General features: G+C 53.5%; 1 long non-coding RNA gene across 1 annotated transcript in view; it reads left to right on the top strand.

Annotated features, from left to right (window-relative positions):
* LOC135318862 (uncharacterized) overlaps positions 1-16,174 on the top strand; it is a 389,897-nt gene that overhangs the window by 317,844 nt on the left and 55,879 nt on the right. The window lies entirely within an intron of this gene.

Below are 16,174 nucleotides of genomic sequence, written 5' to 3'. Positions count from 1 at the left end.
GAGGACAGCCTTGCCCCTCGGGAGCCCTTGGCCAGCTCCGCCGCAGGACTCCGGGATGCCAGGCACCCCAGGGCTCTTTGCGCCCAGGGGCAGCCCCTGCGTGGAGGAGGAGGGCCCTTTGTGTGGAGGGGCAGAGAGGGCCTGGCAGGGTCCTGCAGGCAGAGACCTGCAGGTAGAGCCCTGCAGGCAGAACCCTGCAGGCAGAGCCCTGCAGGCAGAGCGGTGAACCTGGTGCGGCTCTGCTTGCTCGTGTGGAAAATGAGCTCTTCACGTCCGTCCCGTGTCCGTGTACCTGGTTCGTGACGGGCAAGCTTGCGTGGAGCTGGGGAAGGTGGCGGGGATGGCCATCCCCCCCAGAGCGGCTGGCAGTTGGGAATGCGCTAGTTTGCCCGTGTGCTGGAAGCTCTGTGTGCAGCCTCTCGGGCAGGAGGACCCTTGGCTTCCTCCACTTGGAGACAGAGGCGGCGGCGACGTGCGGCGTCAGGGTCGTATCCCCGTGTCCCCCTGTGTGGCCCAGGCTGCAGGCAGGCCCCAGAGGGCTGGACAGAACGTGTGGCACCGTGCTGCTCTCTGGGCACCCGGTGGAGGGGAGGGTGCCCGGTGCCGACGGCTGCTGCGTTTTGTTTCGGCTCTTGTCGGTGTTGGCGCTTTTGTCTATCATCCAAACCAGCCCCCCCTTCTGCCCTGCAGGTCACCCCGTGGGCCAGAGGGCCCCAACCTTTCCGAGGACCCGCCTGCGTGGCCTGCCCCGGGTGCGGCCCATCGTCGCCCAGCTGGGAACCTGCACCTGGTCCCCCTTGGTGCCCTGTGCAACCTCGCCCCCCACCGCCAGCTGCTCCGCTCGGTAAGAGGAAAGCATAGACCTCTGTTTCTTCCTTGAGTCACTGCAGAAGAAGGGCAGATCGCTCTCCGGGGCTTCCCCGTGCACGGGCGGCCGTGACTGGTCTCACGGCCGTGTCCCTCTTGTACCATAGCATACGCACTTGATGGACCGCGTATTCCGCGTCCTGCCCTGGGGAGGGAGGTGTCTGTTGTAGAGGGAAAGAGGGTCCTCTAACGGAGGGCAGACGTTTCGGTTCTGCACACGGGCCTTCAACAGACACCACGTTCCGGGCTCCCTGGAGGACAAGACCGCCCCTGTCACTGTCTGCAGCGAGTGGAGCCCTGAACTTCCACAGCTGATGATCGGTTATGGAAAACACACCCGAACCCAGGGCCTGTGGTCTCTTCAGTCAAGGTTCCTGAGACCTGTCTCCCACTCGGTGTGATATGAGATTTAATGTGTTACGGGGAAGAAGGTCTCAAAGATCTTTTGCGCTTCAGCAAACTAACATGTTTTGTAAGGCAGTGAACAGTGAAAGAGTGTTTTGTATTTTATTTTATCTATGCCGAGTAGCTAGTTGACTCGGGGAATTACATAAGTTAGTGGTAAATAGAATGCTTGCTTAGCTTGCCGAATTCCGTGTGCTCATTCCCGGTACCTCCATTTAAAAACAGAAGAAAAGAAAAAACTAAAACAAGAGCAAACTTCAAATGTTAGAAATACATAGTTCGCAAACCCAACTTCCATATCCATTCTTTTTACGAGTTTTCCTCTTACTACTTGGTTTGAAATATATCCCAACCGTGACTTAAGCATTTTTTCAGAAAATGCTCTAACTATATGAAAGTCTTTTCTGCCACTTTTGTTTTGACACATCCACGAACGGAGATAGACGCACATGGTGGTTTTAATATACATTCGTGAATATTCTCATTAATGTACCTGTAACTACATTTTACAAATGGTGTGTCATTGCGCCACTTTACAGAAGAGAGAGGAAGAGAATCTTCCTGGGATGAGGTACAGTCTCTTGTTGTTAATGTCCTTGTGTGACTATATAAGTACCAGGGGATTCTGAGACATAAACCGGGGGTTGGTGTGAGTGTGCATCTTCACGTTTGCATCTGCTGATGAGAATTTTTGGCTTATGCTTTTAACTTACAGTTTAGGATGTGATTCTGTGCTTAATGCCGTAGGAATGCATAATGCACTTGTTTTCATTTTCCAGACTCACCTAGTGAAGCCAGTGTCTGTATGGGCATTCTTGTTTTCAGGGTCTTTCCCTTACAGTTCATAAGAGGATATTGAAAAGAAATTCATCCCTGGGAAAGTTAGGTGCATCTTGGTGTTGGTTCTTGTTTTAGCCGTCCTCACTTGAAATTAATTAAGTGATGTTTCATTTTCAAGGCAGCATGTTTGTCTTCCCATTCCACCGCCAGTAACAGTGGTCTAGTTTCCTTAATGCCTTACGCTGTTTCCCACCTGCTATTTTTACTCAGGCTGCCCTTCCCCAAAGCCCCTCCACATCCCCCCTCTGCGCTGGATCTCTCTTTTAAGAAACAGTGCGGTCTTCCCAGCATTCCCTGAGCTATCCACCTGCAGCGGACTCTCCTGTCCTTTGTGGCATTTCTGTACCCGTTCACCTCAGTTGTAGAGCTGTTGAAACTTTTCTGTGCTGATTTGTTTTCATGGATCCTGTGCCTCTGGAAGAACAGAGAGGAGAATCTGCCTTTTATTTGTACCGCCAGCTTCTCCCAGGATAGGGCTTATGTTCTGATAGCTTCGGTAAATAACTGTTGTCTACCTGACTGACTAAGCGTAGGCACATGATCTGAAGTTCGGTTCCTGATTTATCTTGTTTTGTGTTCCTAAGAACGGGCGACTAAGCCCGAAATTACAAAACCGGAGTACGCTACTGGGACTGTAGAAGTGGCTCCGCAGGAGCTGACGGATCATAAAACACTGACCTCTGTTGGTGGAGCACACGGAGATTATTATACACTGGGTAATTTAGTGAACGTGTCTGGCATTTCTTGTTCTCTGTGCCTAGAAACTAGTGTGCTCTGGGGGGAAGGGTATATGTAGCTCAGCAGAAGAGAGAATGCGGGCTTAGCATGCAGGAGTTCCTTGGGTCAGTATCGAGTTCCTCCAAGAAACAAGTGTGATACGTGGAAGGAAGGAAGGAAGGAAGGCGCAAAGGTTTTGTTTCGCTTCAGCAGTGTCTTCGCAGGAAAGCCTAATCCTCCATCCTTTTCTGTGGTTTTTAGCCGACGCGGGACCTGGCGCGGCTCCGGTGTGGCCCGGCAGCGCCCGCCCACCTGCCGCGGCCCCGGAGGCCCAGGGAAGTGGGGTGGTCATGCTCTGTTGGGCCTCGTCCTGGGAAAGGTGATCTTCCCGTTCTCCCGGCAGCCGTTCCTGGCCTCGTCTGCAGACTGTGTGTCCTGTGACGGGTCTGGCGTGGCGTGTCGCTGCCTTTTTCAGACTCAAAACTCTTGCCCAGGAGCCAGAGGGCTGCTTCTCCTGGGAGCCCGTCGCCTTGGCTGGTGCCTACAGGAGACATGAGGGAGTGCTTAGGAGACGGGGCCCGCAGACATTGACTGTGAGTTTCTCGAAGCAGCGTGAGGAGAGTGAGCCCTATCTCCACACTGATTTCTCCTGGCTCGGCTGACTCCTTCCTGACCTCCTGCACCTAGGGTTGCTCCTGGGTCACTGAGACGGATTTCTGTGTCGTTCTTTTGACTGGTTTCCCGGCTCAGGCCAGGTGATTCTCCTGTTTAGAATGTCCATTCAGATCCTGGTAACTGGAAAATGGGCAAAGCACTCCCTCCAGCTTTGTACGGTGTGCTTTGTGCAACTTGGAGTCTTCCTGGGTGTGGTAAACGTCACAGCCCGACACTGTCTATTCTCGGGAGGTAAGTGTGTCTTGGCCGCTGCCTCCAGTTGTACTGTGGGGTGAAAAGCCTGGCTCTCGGAGATGGTGCGTTTGTAGTAGGGAATAGAGCCTGGAAGGGAAAGAGCCCGCCGTGAAAATGCCTCCTTCCCTGCGGGGGAATTCCGATGCGCACCAGAGTGCGTACGTTGTGTTTCTCCCCACCCTGCGCCGGGTCGGGCCTGCCCTGGAAGCTGTCAGAGCTGCTCGTCGGTCTCATGGCACACCGTGGAGTTTTGCGCACGAGCTGGTACAGTCCCTTTGGTGTCAGGTGTGGGGTTGAGACTCCCCACGTCAGTATCCCGTAGCACGCAGGTAGGGTGCGTTCCGTAGCGAACGTAAAATCCAGACGTAACTGAGGATAGGGATGATTATAGCAGAGCCTGAGTACCTTCTGAGGACAGCCTTGCCCCTCGGGAACCCTTGGCCAGCTCCGCCGCAGGATTCCGGGATGCCAGGCACCCCAGGGCTCTTGCGCCCAGGGGCAGCCCCTGCGTGGAGGAGGAGGGCCCTTTCTGAGGAGGGGGCAGAGAGGGCCTTGCAGGGTCCTGCAGGCATAGCCCTGCAGGCAGAGCCCTGCAGGCATAGCCCTGCAGGCAGAGCCCTGCAGGCAGAGCCCTGCAGGCATAGCCCTGCAGGCAGAGCGGTGACCCTGGTGAAGCTCTGCTTGCTCCTGTGGAGAATGAGGTCTTCAAGTCCGTCCCGTGTCCGTGTTCCTGGTCCGCGCCGGGCAAGCATGCGTGGAGCTGGGGAAGGTGGCTGGGAGGGCCGTCCCGCCCAAAGCGGCTGGCTGTTGGGAAGTCACTAGTTTGCCCGTGTGTTGGAACCTCTGTTTGCAGCCTCTCGGGCAGGAGGACCCTTGGCTTACTCCACTTGGAGACAGCGGCGTCGTCGACGTGCGGCGTCAGAGTCATATCCCCGTGTCCCCCTGTGCGGCCTAGGCTGCAGGCAGGCCCCAGAAGGCTGGGTGGAGCGTGTGGAACCGTGCTGCTCTCTGGGCACCCGGTGGAGGGGAGGGTGCCCGGTGCCTACGGCTGCTGCGTTGGGTTTCGGCTCTTGTCGGTCTTGGCGCTTTTGTCTTTCATCCAAACCAGCCCTCCCTTCTGTCCTGCAGGTCACCCCGTGGGACGGAGGGCCCCAACTTTTCCGAGGACCAGCCTGCGTGGGCTGGCACGGGTGCGGCCCGTCGTCGCCCAGCTGGGCACATGCACCTGGTCCTACTTGGTGCCCTGTGCATCCTCGCCCCCCACCGCAAGCTGCTCCGTTCGGTAAGAGGAAAGCATAGTCCTCTGTTTCTTCCTGGAGTCACTGCAGAAGAAGTGCAGATCGCTCTCCGGGGCTTCCCCGTGCACGGGCGGCCGTGACTGGGCTCACGGCCGTGTCCCTCTGGTCCCTTAGCAGACGCACTTGATGGACCGCGTCTTCCCCGTCCTGCCCTGGGGAGGGAGGTGTCTGTTGTAGAGGGAAAGAGGGTCCTCTAACGGAGGGCAGACGTGTCGGTTCTGCACACGGGCCTTCAACAGACACCACGTTCCGGGCTCCCTGGAGGACAAGACCGCCCCTGTCACTGTCTGCAGCGAGTGGAGCCCTGACCTTCCACAGCCGATGATCGGTTATGGAAGACACACCCGAACCCGGGGCCTGTGTTCTATTCAGTCAAGGGTCCTGAGACCTGTCTCCCACTCGGTCTGATGTGAGACTTAGTGTGATACGGGGAAGAAGGCCTCAAAGATCTTTTGCGCTTCAGCAAACTAACATGTTTTGTAAGGCAGTGAACTGTGAAAGAGTGTTTTGTATTTTATTTTATCTATGCCGAGAAGCTAGTTGACTCGGGGAATTACATAGGTTAGTGGTAAATAGAATGCTTGCTTAGCATGCCGAATTCCGTGTGCTCATTCCCGGTACCTCCATTTAAAAACAGAAGAAAAGAAAAAACTAAAACAAGAGCAAACTTCAAATGTTAGAAATACATAGTGCGCAAGCCCAAATTCCATATACATTCTTTTTACGTGTTTTCTTCTTACTACTTGGTTTGAAATATATCCCAACCGTGACGTAAGCATTTTTTTCAGAAAATGCTTTAACTGTTTGAAAGTCTTTTCTGCCACTTTTGTTTTGACACATCCACGAACGGAGATAGACGCACATGGTTGTTTTAATATACATTCGTGGATATTCTCATTAATGTACCTGTGACTACATTTTACAATGGTGTGTCAGTGAGCCACTTTACAGAAGAGAGAGGAAGAGAATCTTCCTGGGATGAGGTACAGTCTCTTGTTGTTAATGTCCTTGTGTGACTATATAAGTACCAGGGGATACTGAGACATAAACCGGGGGTTGGTGTGAGTGTGCATCTTCACGTTTGCAACAGCTGATTAGAATTTTTGACTTATGCTTTTAACTTACAGTTTAGGATGTGATTCTGTGCTTAATGCCGTAGGACTGGATAATGCACTTGTGTTCATTTTCCAGACTCACCTAGTGAAGCCAGTGTCTGTATGGGCATTCTTGTTTTCAGGGTCTTTCCCGTTCAGTTCATTAGAGGATATTGAAAAGAAATTCATCCCTGGGAAAGTTAGGTGCATCTTGGTGTTGGTTCTTGTTTTAGCCGTCTTCACTTGGCTTTAATTAAGTGATGTTTCATTTTAAAGGCAGCATGTTTTGTCTTCCCTTTCCAACGCCAGTAAAAGTGTTCTAGTTTCCTTAATGCCTTACGCTGATCCTACCTGCTCCTTTTACTCAGGCTGCCCTTCCCCAAAGCCCCTCCACATCCCCCCTCTGCGCTGGATCTCTCTTTTACGAAACAGTGCGGTCTTCCCAGCATTCCCTGAGCTCTCCATGTGCAGCGGACTCTCCTGTCCTTTGTGGCATTTCTTTACCCGTTCACCTCAGTTGTATAGCTGTTGAAACATTTCTGTGTTGATTTGTTTTCATGGATCCTGTGCCTCTGGCAGAACAGAGAGGAGAATCTGCCTTTTATTTGTACCACCAGCTTCTCCCAGGATAGGGCTTATGTTCTGATAGCTTCGGTAAATAACTGTTGTCTACCTGACTGAATAAACGTAGGCACATGATCTGAAGTTCGGTTCCTGATTTAACTTGTTTTGTGTTCCTAGGAAGGGGCGACTAAGCCCGAAATTACAAAACCGGAGTACGCTACTGGGACTGTAGAAGTGGCTCGGCAGGAGCTGACGGATCATAAAACACTGACCTCTGTTGGTGGAGCACATGGAGCTTATTATACACTGGGTATGTTAGTGAACTTGGCTTGCATTTCTTGTTCTCTGTGCCTAGAAACTAGTGTGCTCTGGGGGGAAGGGTATATGTATCTCAGCAATAGAGAGAATGCGGGCTTAGCATGCAGGAGTTCCTGGGGTCAGTATCCAGTTCCTCCAAGAAACGAGTGTGATACGGGGAAGGAAGGAAAGAAGGAAGGCGCAAAGATTTTTTTTCGCTTCAGCAGTGTCTTCGCAGGAAAGCCTAATCCTCCATCCTTTTCTGTGGTTTTGAGCCGACGCGGGACCTGGCGCGGCTCCGGTGTGGCCCGGCAGCGCCCGCCCACCTGCGGCGGCCCCGGAGGCCCAGGGAAGTGGGGTGGTCATGCTCTGTTGGGCCTCGTCCTGGGAAAGGTGATCTTCCCGTTCTCCCGGCAGCCGTTCCTGGCCTCGACTGCAGACTGTGTGTCCTGTGACGTGTCTGGCGTGGCGTGTCGCTGCCTTTTTCAGACTCAAAACTCTTGCCCAGGAGCCAGTGGGCTGCTTCTCCCGGGAGCCTGTCGCCTTGGCTGGTGCCTGCAGGAGCCATGAGGGAGTGCTTAGGAGCCGGGGCCCGCAGACTTTGACTGTGGGTTTCTCGAAGCAGCGTGAGGAGAGTGAGCCCTATCTCCACACTGACTTCTCCTGGCTCGGCTGACTCCTTCCTGACCTCCTGCACATAGGGTTTCTCCTGGGTCACTGAGACGGATTTCTGTGTCGTCGTTCTTTTGACTGGTTTCCCGGCTGAGGCCAGGTGATTCTCCTGTTTAGAATGTCCATTCAGATCCTGGTAACTGGAAAATGGGCAAAGCCCTCCCTCCAGCTTTGTACGGTGTGCTTTGTGCAACTTGGAGTCTTCCTGGGTGTGGTAAACGTCACAGCCCGACACTGTCTTTTCTCGGGAGGTAAGTGTGTCTTGGCCGCTGCCTCCAGTTGTACTGTGGGCAGAAAAGCCTGGCTCTCGGAGATGGTGCGTTGGTAGTAGGGAATAGAGGCTGGAAGGGAAAGAGCCCTCCGTGAAAATGTCTCCTTCTCTGCGGGGGAATTCTGATGCGCACCAGAGTGCGTACGTTGTGTTTGTCCCCCACCCTGCTCCTCGTCAATCCTGCCCTGGAAGCTGTCATAGCTGCTCGTCGGTCTCATGGCACACGGTGGGATTTTGCGCACGAGATGGTACAGTCCCTTTGGTGTCAGGTGTGGGGTTGGGACTCCCCACTTCACTCTCCCTTAGCACGCAGGTAGGGTGCATTCCGTAGCGAATGTGAAATCCAGACGTCCCTGAGGATAGGGATGATTGTAGCGGAGCCTGAGTCCCTTCTGAGGACAGCCTTGTCCCCTCGGGAGCCCTTGGCCAGCTCCGCCTCAGGACTCCAGGATGCCCAGCTCCCCAGGGCTCTTTGCACCTAGGGGCAGCCCCTGCGTGGATGAGGAGGGCCCTTTGTGAGGAGGGGGCAGAGAGGGCCTGGCAGGGTCCTGCAGGCAGAGCCCTGCAGGCAGATCCCTGCATGCATAGCCCTGCAGGCAGAGCGGTGGCCTTGGTGCTACTCTGCTTGCTCGTGTGGAGAATGAGCTCTTCACTTCCGTCCCGTGTTGGTGTACCTGGTCCCCGCCGGGCAAGCTTGCGTGGAGCTGGGGAAGGTGGCGGGAAGGGCCGTCCCTCCCAGAGCGGCTGGTTGTTTGGAAGGCGCTAGTTTGCCCGTGTGCTGGAAGCTCTGTGTGCAGCCTCTCGTGCAGGAGGACCCTTGGCTTCCTCCACTTGGAGACAGCGGCAGCGGCGACGTGCGGCATCAGGGGCGAATCGCCGTGTACCCCTGTGCGGCCCAGGCTGCAGGCATGCCCCAGAGGGCTGGGCGGTGAGTGTGGCACCGTGCTGCTCTCTGGGCACCAGGTTGAGGGGAGGGTGCCCAGTGCCGACGGCTCCTGCGTTGGGTTTCGGCTCTTGTCTGTGTTGGCGCTTTTGTCTGTCATCCAACCCAGCCCTCCCTTCTGTCCTGCAGGTCACCCCGTGGGCCGGAGGGCCCCAACCTTTCCGAGGAACAGCCTGCGTGGCCTGACCGGGGTTCGGCCCGTCGTCGCCCAGCTGGGCACCTGCACCTGGTCCCCATTGGTGCCCTGTGCAACCTCTCCCCCCACCGCCAGCTGCTCCGCTCAGTAAGAGGAAATCATAGTCCTCTGTTTCTTCCTTGAGTCACTGCAGAAGAAGAGCAGATCGCTCTCCGGGGCTTCCTCGTGCACGGGCGGCCGTGACTGGGCTCAAGGCCGTGTCCCTCTGGTCCCTTAGCAGAAGCACTTGATGGACCGTGTCTCCCTTCCCTGCCCTGGGGAGGGAGGTGTCTGTTGTAGAGGGAAAGAGTGTCCTCTGATGGAGGGCAGACGTGTCGTTTCTGCACACGGGCCTTCAAGAGACTCCACGTTCCGGGCTCCCTGGAGGATAAGCCCGCCCCTGTCACTGTCTGCAGCGATTGGAGCCCTGACCTTCCACAGCCGATGATCGGTTCTGGAAGACACACCCGAACCCGGGGCCTGTGGTCTCTTCAGTCAAGGCTCCTGAGACCTGTCTCCCACTCGGTCTGATGTGAGACTTAGTGTGATACGGGGAAAAAGGCCTCAAAGTTCTTTTGCGCTTCAGCAAACTAACATGTATTGTAAGGCAGTGAACCATGAAAGAGTGTCTTGTATTTTATTTTATCTATGCCGAGAAGCTAGTTGACTCGGGGAATTACATAGGTTAGTGGTAAATAGAATGCTTGCTTAGCATGCCGAATTCCGTGTGCTCATTCCCGGTACCTACATTTATAAAAAGAAGAAAAGAATAAAAACAAGAGCAAACTTCAAAAGTTAGAAATACATAGTGCGAAAACCCAACTTCAAAATCCATTCTTTTTACGTGTTTTCCTCTTACTACTTGGTGTAAAATATATCCCAACCGTGACTTAAGCATTTTTTTCAGAAAATGCTCTAACTCTTTGAAAGTATTTTCTGCCACTTTTGTTTTGATACATCCACGAACGAAGATAGACGCACATTGTGATTTTATTATACATTCGTGAATATTCTCATTAATGTACCTGTAACTACATTTTACAGATGGTGTGTCAGTGCGCCACTTTACAGAAGAGAGAGGAAGAGAATCTTCCTGGGATGAGTTACAGTCTCTTGTTGTTAATGTCCTTGTGTGACTATATAAGTACCAGGGGATTCTGAGACCTAAACCGGGGGTTGGTGTGAGTGTGCATCTTCACGTTTGCATCTGCTGATGAGAAATTTTTACTTATGCTTTTAACTTACAGTTTAGGATGTGATTCTGTGCTTAATGCCGTAGGACTGGATAATGCACTTGTGTTCATTTTCCAGACTCAACTAATGAAGCCAGTGTCTGTATGGGCATTCTTGTTTTCAGGGTCTTTCCCTTACAGTTCATTAGAGGATATTGAAAAGAAATTCATCCCTGGGAAAGTTAGGTGCATCTTGGTGTTGGTTGTTGTTTTAGCCGAACTCACTTGAAATTAATTAAGTGATGTTTCATTTTGAATTCAGCATGTTTTGTCTTCCCATTCCACCGACAGTAACAGTGGTCTAGTTCCCTTAATGCCTTACGCTGTTTCCCACCTGCTCTTTTTACTCAGGCTGCCCTTCCCCAAAGCCCCTCCACAAACCAACTGTGTGCTGGATCTCTCTTTTACGAAACAGTGCGGTCTTCCCAGCATTCCCTGAGCTATCCACGTGCAGCGGACTCTCCTGTGCTTTGTGGCGTTACTGTACCCGTTCACCTCAGTTGTAGAGCTGTTGAAACTTTTCTGTGCTGATTTGTTTTCATGGATCCTGTGCCTCTGGCAGAACAGAGAGGAGAATCATCCTTTTATTTGTACTGCCAGCTTCTCCCAGGATAGGGCTTATGTTCTGATAGCTTCAGTAAATAACCTGTTGTCTACCTGTCTGACTAAGCGTAGGCACATGATCTGAAGTTCGGTTCCTGATTTATCTTGTTTTGTGTTCCTTGGAAGGGGCGACTAAACCCGAAATGACAAAACTGGATTACGCTACTGGGACTGTAGAAGTGGCTCCACAGGAGCTGACGGATCATAAAAATCTGACCTCTGTTGGTGGAGCACACTGAGCTTATTATACACTGGGTAACTTAGTGAACGTGGCTGGCATTTCTTGTTCTCTGTGCCTAGAAAGTATTGTGCTCTGGGGGGAAGGGTATATGAAGCTCATCAGTAGATAGAATGCGGGCTTAGCATGCAGGAGTTCCTGGGGTCAGTATCCAGTTCCTCCAAGAAACGAGTGTGATACGGGGAAGGAAGGAAGAAGGAAGGCGCAAAGGTTTTGTTTCGCTTCAGCAGTGTCTTCGCAGGAAAGCCTAATCCTCCATCCTTTTCTGTGGTTTTTAGCCGACGCGGGACCTGGCGCGGCTCCGGTGTGGCCCGGCAGCGCCCGCCCACCTGCGGCGGCCCCGGAGGCCCAGGGAAGTGGGGTGGTCATGCTCTGTTGGGCCTCGTCCTGGGAAAGGTGATCTTCCCGTTCTCCCGGCAGCCGTTCCTGGCCTCGTCTGCAGACTGTGTGTCCTGTGACGTGTCTGGCGTGGCATGTCGCTGCCTTCTTCAGACTCAAAACACTTGCCCAGGAGCCAGTGGGCTGCTTCTCCCGGGAGCCCGTCGCCTTGGCTGGTGCCTGCAGGAGCCATGAGGGAGTGCTTAGGAGCCGGGGCCCGCAGACTTTGACTGTGGGTTTCTCGAAGCAGCGTGAGGAGAGTGAGCCCTCGTTCCACACTGACTTCTCCTGGCTCGGCTGACTCCTTCCTGACCTCCTGCACCTAGGGTTGCTCCTGGGTCACTGAGACGGATTTCTGTGTCGTCGTTCTTTTGACTGGTTTCCCGGCTCAGGCCAGGTGATTCTCCTGTTTAGAATGTCCATTCAGATCCTGGTAACTTGAAAAGGGGCAAAGCCCTCCCTCCATGTTTGTACGGTGTGGTTTGTGCAACTTGGAGTCTTCCTGGTTGTGGTAAACGTCACAGCCCGACACTGTCTTTTCTCGGGAGGTAAGTGTGTCTTTTCTGCTGCCTCCAGTTGTTCTCTGGGCAGAAAACCTGGCTCTCGGAGATGGTGCGTTTGTAGTAGGGAATAGAGGCTGGAAGGGAAAGAGCCCTCCGTGTAAATGCCTCCTTCCCTGCGGGAGAATTCCGATGCGCACCAGAGTGCGTACGTTGTGTTTGTCCCCCACCCTGCGCCGGGTCGGGCCTGCCCTGGAAGCTGTCAGAGCTGCTCGTCTTTCTCATGGCACACCGTGGGGTTTTGCGCACGAGCTGGTAGAGTCCCTTTGGTGTCAGGTGTGGGGTTGAGACTCCCCACGTCAATCTCCCGTAGCGCGGAGGTAGGGTGCGTTCCGTAGCGAACGTAAAATCCAGACGTCATTGAGGATAGGGATGATTGTAGCGGAGCCTGTGTCCATTATGAGGACAGCCTTTTCCCCTCGGGAGCCCTTGGCCAGCTCCACGGCAGGACTCGGGGATGCCCAGCTCCCCAGGGCTCTTTGCGCCCAGGGGCAGCCCCTGCGTGGAGGAGGAGGGCCCTTTGTGAGGAGGGGGCAGAGAGGGCCTGGCAGGGTCCTGCAGGCAGAGCCCTGCAGGCAGAGCCCTGCAGGCAGAGCCCTGAAGGCAGAGCGGTCACCCTGGTGCGGCTCTGCTTGCTCGTGGGGAGAATGAGCTCTTCACATCCGTCCCATGTCCGTGTTCCTAGTCCGCGACGGGCAAGCTTGCGTGGAGCTGGGGAAGGTGGCGGGGAGGGCCGTCCTGCCCAGAGCAGCTGGCTGTTGGGAAGGTTCTAGTTTGCCCGTGTGCTGGAAGCTCTGTGTGCAGCCTCTCGGGCAGGAGGACCCTTGGCTTCCTCCACTTGGAGACAGTGGCGGCGGCGACTTGCGGCTTCAGGGTCTTATCCCCGTGTCCCCCTGTGCGGCCCAGGCTGCAGGCAGGCCCCTGAGGGCTGGGCGGAGCGTGTGGCACCGTGCTGATCTCTGGGCACCCGGTGGAGTGGAGGGTGCCCGGTGCCGACGGCTGCTGCGTTGGGTTTCGGCTCTTGTCGGTGTTGGCGCTTTTGTCTGTCATCCAACCCAGCCATCCCTTACTTCCTGCAGGTAACCCCTTGGGCTGGAGGGCCCCAACCTTTCCGAAGACCAGCCTGCGTGGCCTGGCCCGAGTGCGGCCCGTCGTCGCCAAGCTGGGCACCTGCACCTGGTCCCCCTTGGTGCCCTGTGCAACCTCGCCCCCCACTTCCAGCTGCTCCACTCGGTAAGAGGAAAGCATAGTCCTCTGTTTCTTCCTTGAGTCCCTGCAGAAGAAGGGCAGATCGCTCTCCGGGGCTTCCCCGTGCACGGGCGGCCGTGACTGGGCTCACGGCCGTGTACCTCTGGTCCCTTAGCAGACGCACTTGCTGGAACACGTCTTCCCCGTCCTGCCCTGGGGAGGGAGGTGTCTGTTGTAGAGGGAAAGAGGGTCCTCTGATGGAGGGCAGACGTGTCGTTTCTGCACACGGGCCTTCAACAGACACCACGTTCCGGGCTCCCTGGAGGACAAGCCCGCACCTGTCACTGTCTGCAGCGATTGGAGCCCTGAACTTCCACAGCCGATGATCGGTTATTGAAGACACACCCGAACCCGGTGCCTGTGGTCTCTTCAGTCAAGTGTCCTGAGACCTGTCTCCCTCTCGGTCTGATGTGAGACTTAGTGTGACACGGGGAAGAAGGCCTCAAAGATCTTTTGCGCTTCAGCAAACTAACATGTTTTGTAAGGCAGTGAACCGTGAATGAGTGTTTTGTATTTTATTTTATCTTTGCCGAGAAGCTAGTTGACTCGGGGAATTACATAGGTTAGTGGTAAATAGAATACTTGCTTAGCATGCCGAATTCCGTGTGCTCATTCCCGGTACCTCCATTTAAAAACAGAATAAAAGTAAAAACAAAAACAAGAGCAAAATTCAAATGTTAGAAATACATAGTGCGCAAACCCAACTTCCATATCCATTATTTTACGTGTTTTCCTCTTACTACTTGGTTTGAAATATATCCCAACCGTGACTTAAGCATTTTTTTCAGAAAATGCTCTAACTCTTTGAAAGTCTTTTCTGCCACTTTTGTTTTGACACATCCACGAACGGAGATAGACGCACATGGTGCTTTTAATATACAATCATGAAAATTCTCATTAATGTACCTGTAACTACATTTTACAGATGGTGTGTCAGTGCGCCACTTTACAGAAGAGAGAGGAAGAGAATCTTCCTGGGATGAGGTACAGTCTCTTATTCTTAATATCCTTGTGTGACTATATAAGTACCAGGGGATTCTGAGACCTAAACCGGGGGTTGGTGTGAGTGTGCATTTTCACGTTTGCATCTGCTGATGAGAATTTTTGACTTATGCTTTTAACTTACAGTTTAGGATGTGATTCTGTGCTTAATGCCGTAGGACTGGATAATGCACTTGTGTTCAACTTCCAGACTCACCTAGTGAAGCCAGTGTCTGTATGGGCATTCTTGTTTTCAGGGTCTTTCCCTTAAAGTTCATTAGAGGATATTGAAAAGAAATTCATCCCTGGGAAAGTTAGGTGCATCTTGGTGTTGGTTCTTGTTTAGCCGTCCTCAGTTGAAATTAATTAAGTGATATTTCATTTTCAAGGCAGCATGTTTTGTCTTCCCCTTCCACCGCCAGAAACAGTGGTCTAGTTTCCTTAATGCCTTACGCTGTTTCCCACCTGCTCCTTTAACTCAGGCTATCCTTCCCCAAAGCCCTTCCACATCCCCCCTCTGAGCTGGATCTCTCTTTTACGAAACAGTGCGGTCTTCCCAGCATTCCCTGAGATATCCACGTGCAGCGGACTCTCCTGTCCTTTGTGGCGTTACTGTACCCGTTCACCTCAGTTGTAGGGCTGTTGAAACTTTTCTGTGCTGATGTGTTTTCATGGATCCTGTGCCTCTGTCAGAACAGAGAGGAGAATCTGCCTTTTATTTGTACCGCCAGCTTCTCCCAGGATAGGGCTTATGTTCTGATAGCTTCGGTAAATAACTGTTGTCTACCTGACTGACTAAGCGTAGGCACATGATCTGAAGTTCGGTTCCTGATTTATCTTGTTTTGTGTTCCTAGGAAAGGGCAACTAAACCCGAAATTACAAAACTGGAGTACGCTACTGGGACTGTAGAAGTGGCTCCGCAGGAGCTGACGGATCATAAAACACTGACCTCTGTTGGTGGAGCACACGGAGCTTATTATACACTGGGTAAGTTAGTGAACATCGCTGGAATTTCTTGTTCTCTGTACCTAGAATATAGTGTGCTCTGAGGGGAAGTGTATATGTAGCAAATCAGTAGAGAGAATGCGGGCTTAGCATGCAGGAGTTCCTGGGGTCAGTGTCCAGTTCCTCCAAGTAACGAGTGTGATACGGGGAAGGAAGGATGGAAGGAAGGCGCAAAGTTTTTGTTTCGCTTCAGCAGTGTCTTCGCAGGAAAGCCTAATCCTCCATCCTTTTCTGTGGTTTTTAGCCGACGCGGGACCTGGCGCGGCTCCGGTGTGGCCCGGCAGCTCCCGCCCACATGCGGCGGCTCCGGAGGCCCAGGGAAGTGGGGTGGTCATGCTCTGTTTGGCCTCGTCCTGGGAAAGGTGATCTTCCCATTCTCCCGGCAGCCGTTCCTGGCCTCGTCTGCAGACTGTGTGTCCTGTGACGGGTCTGGCGTGGCGTGTCGCTGCCTTTTTCAGACTCAAAACTCTTGCCCAGGAGCCAGTGGACTGCTTCTCCCGGGAGCCCGTCGCCTTGGCTGGTGCCTGCAGGAGCCATGAGGGAGTGCTTAGGAGACGGGGCCCGCAGACATTGACTGTGGTTTTCTCGAAACTTCATGAGGAGGTTGAGCCCTCGCTCTACACAGACATCTCCTTGCTCGGCTGACTCCTTCCTGACCTCCTGCACCTAGGGATACTCCTGGGTCACTGAGACGGATTTCTGTGTCGTCGTTCTTTTGACTGGTTTCCCGGCTCAGGCCAGGTGATTCTCCTGTTTAGAATGTCCATTCAGATCCTGGTAACTGGAAAGGGGCAAAGCCCTCCCTCCAGCTTTGTACGGTGTGCTTTGTGCACTTTGGTGTCTTCCTGGGTGTGGTAAACTTAACTGCCAGTCACT

Source organism: Camelus dromedarius, chromosome 22 (assembly GCF_036321535.1).
Source record: "Camelus dromedarius isolate mCamDro1 chromosome 22, mCamDro1.pat, whole genome shotgun sequence".
Taxonomy (NCBI): domain Eukaryota; kingdom Metazoa; phylum Chordata; class Mammalia; order Artiodactyla; family Camelidae; genus Camelus; species Camelus dromedarius.
The sequence above is the reverse complement of the archived record's forward strand: the minus strand, read 5'-3'. Positions and strand labels throughout refer to the sequence as shown.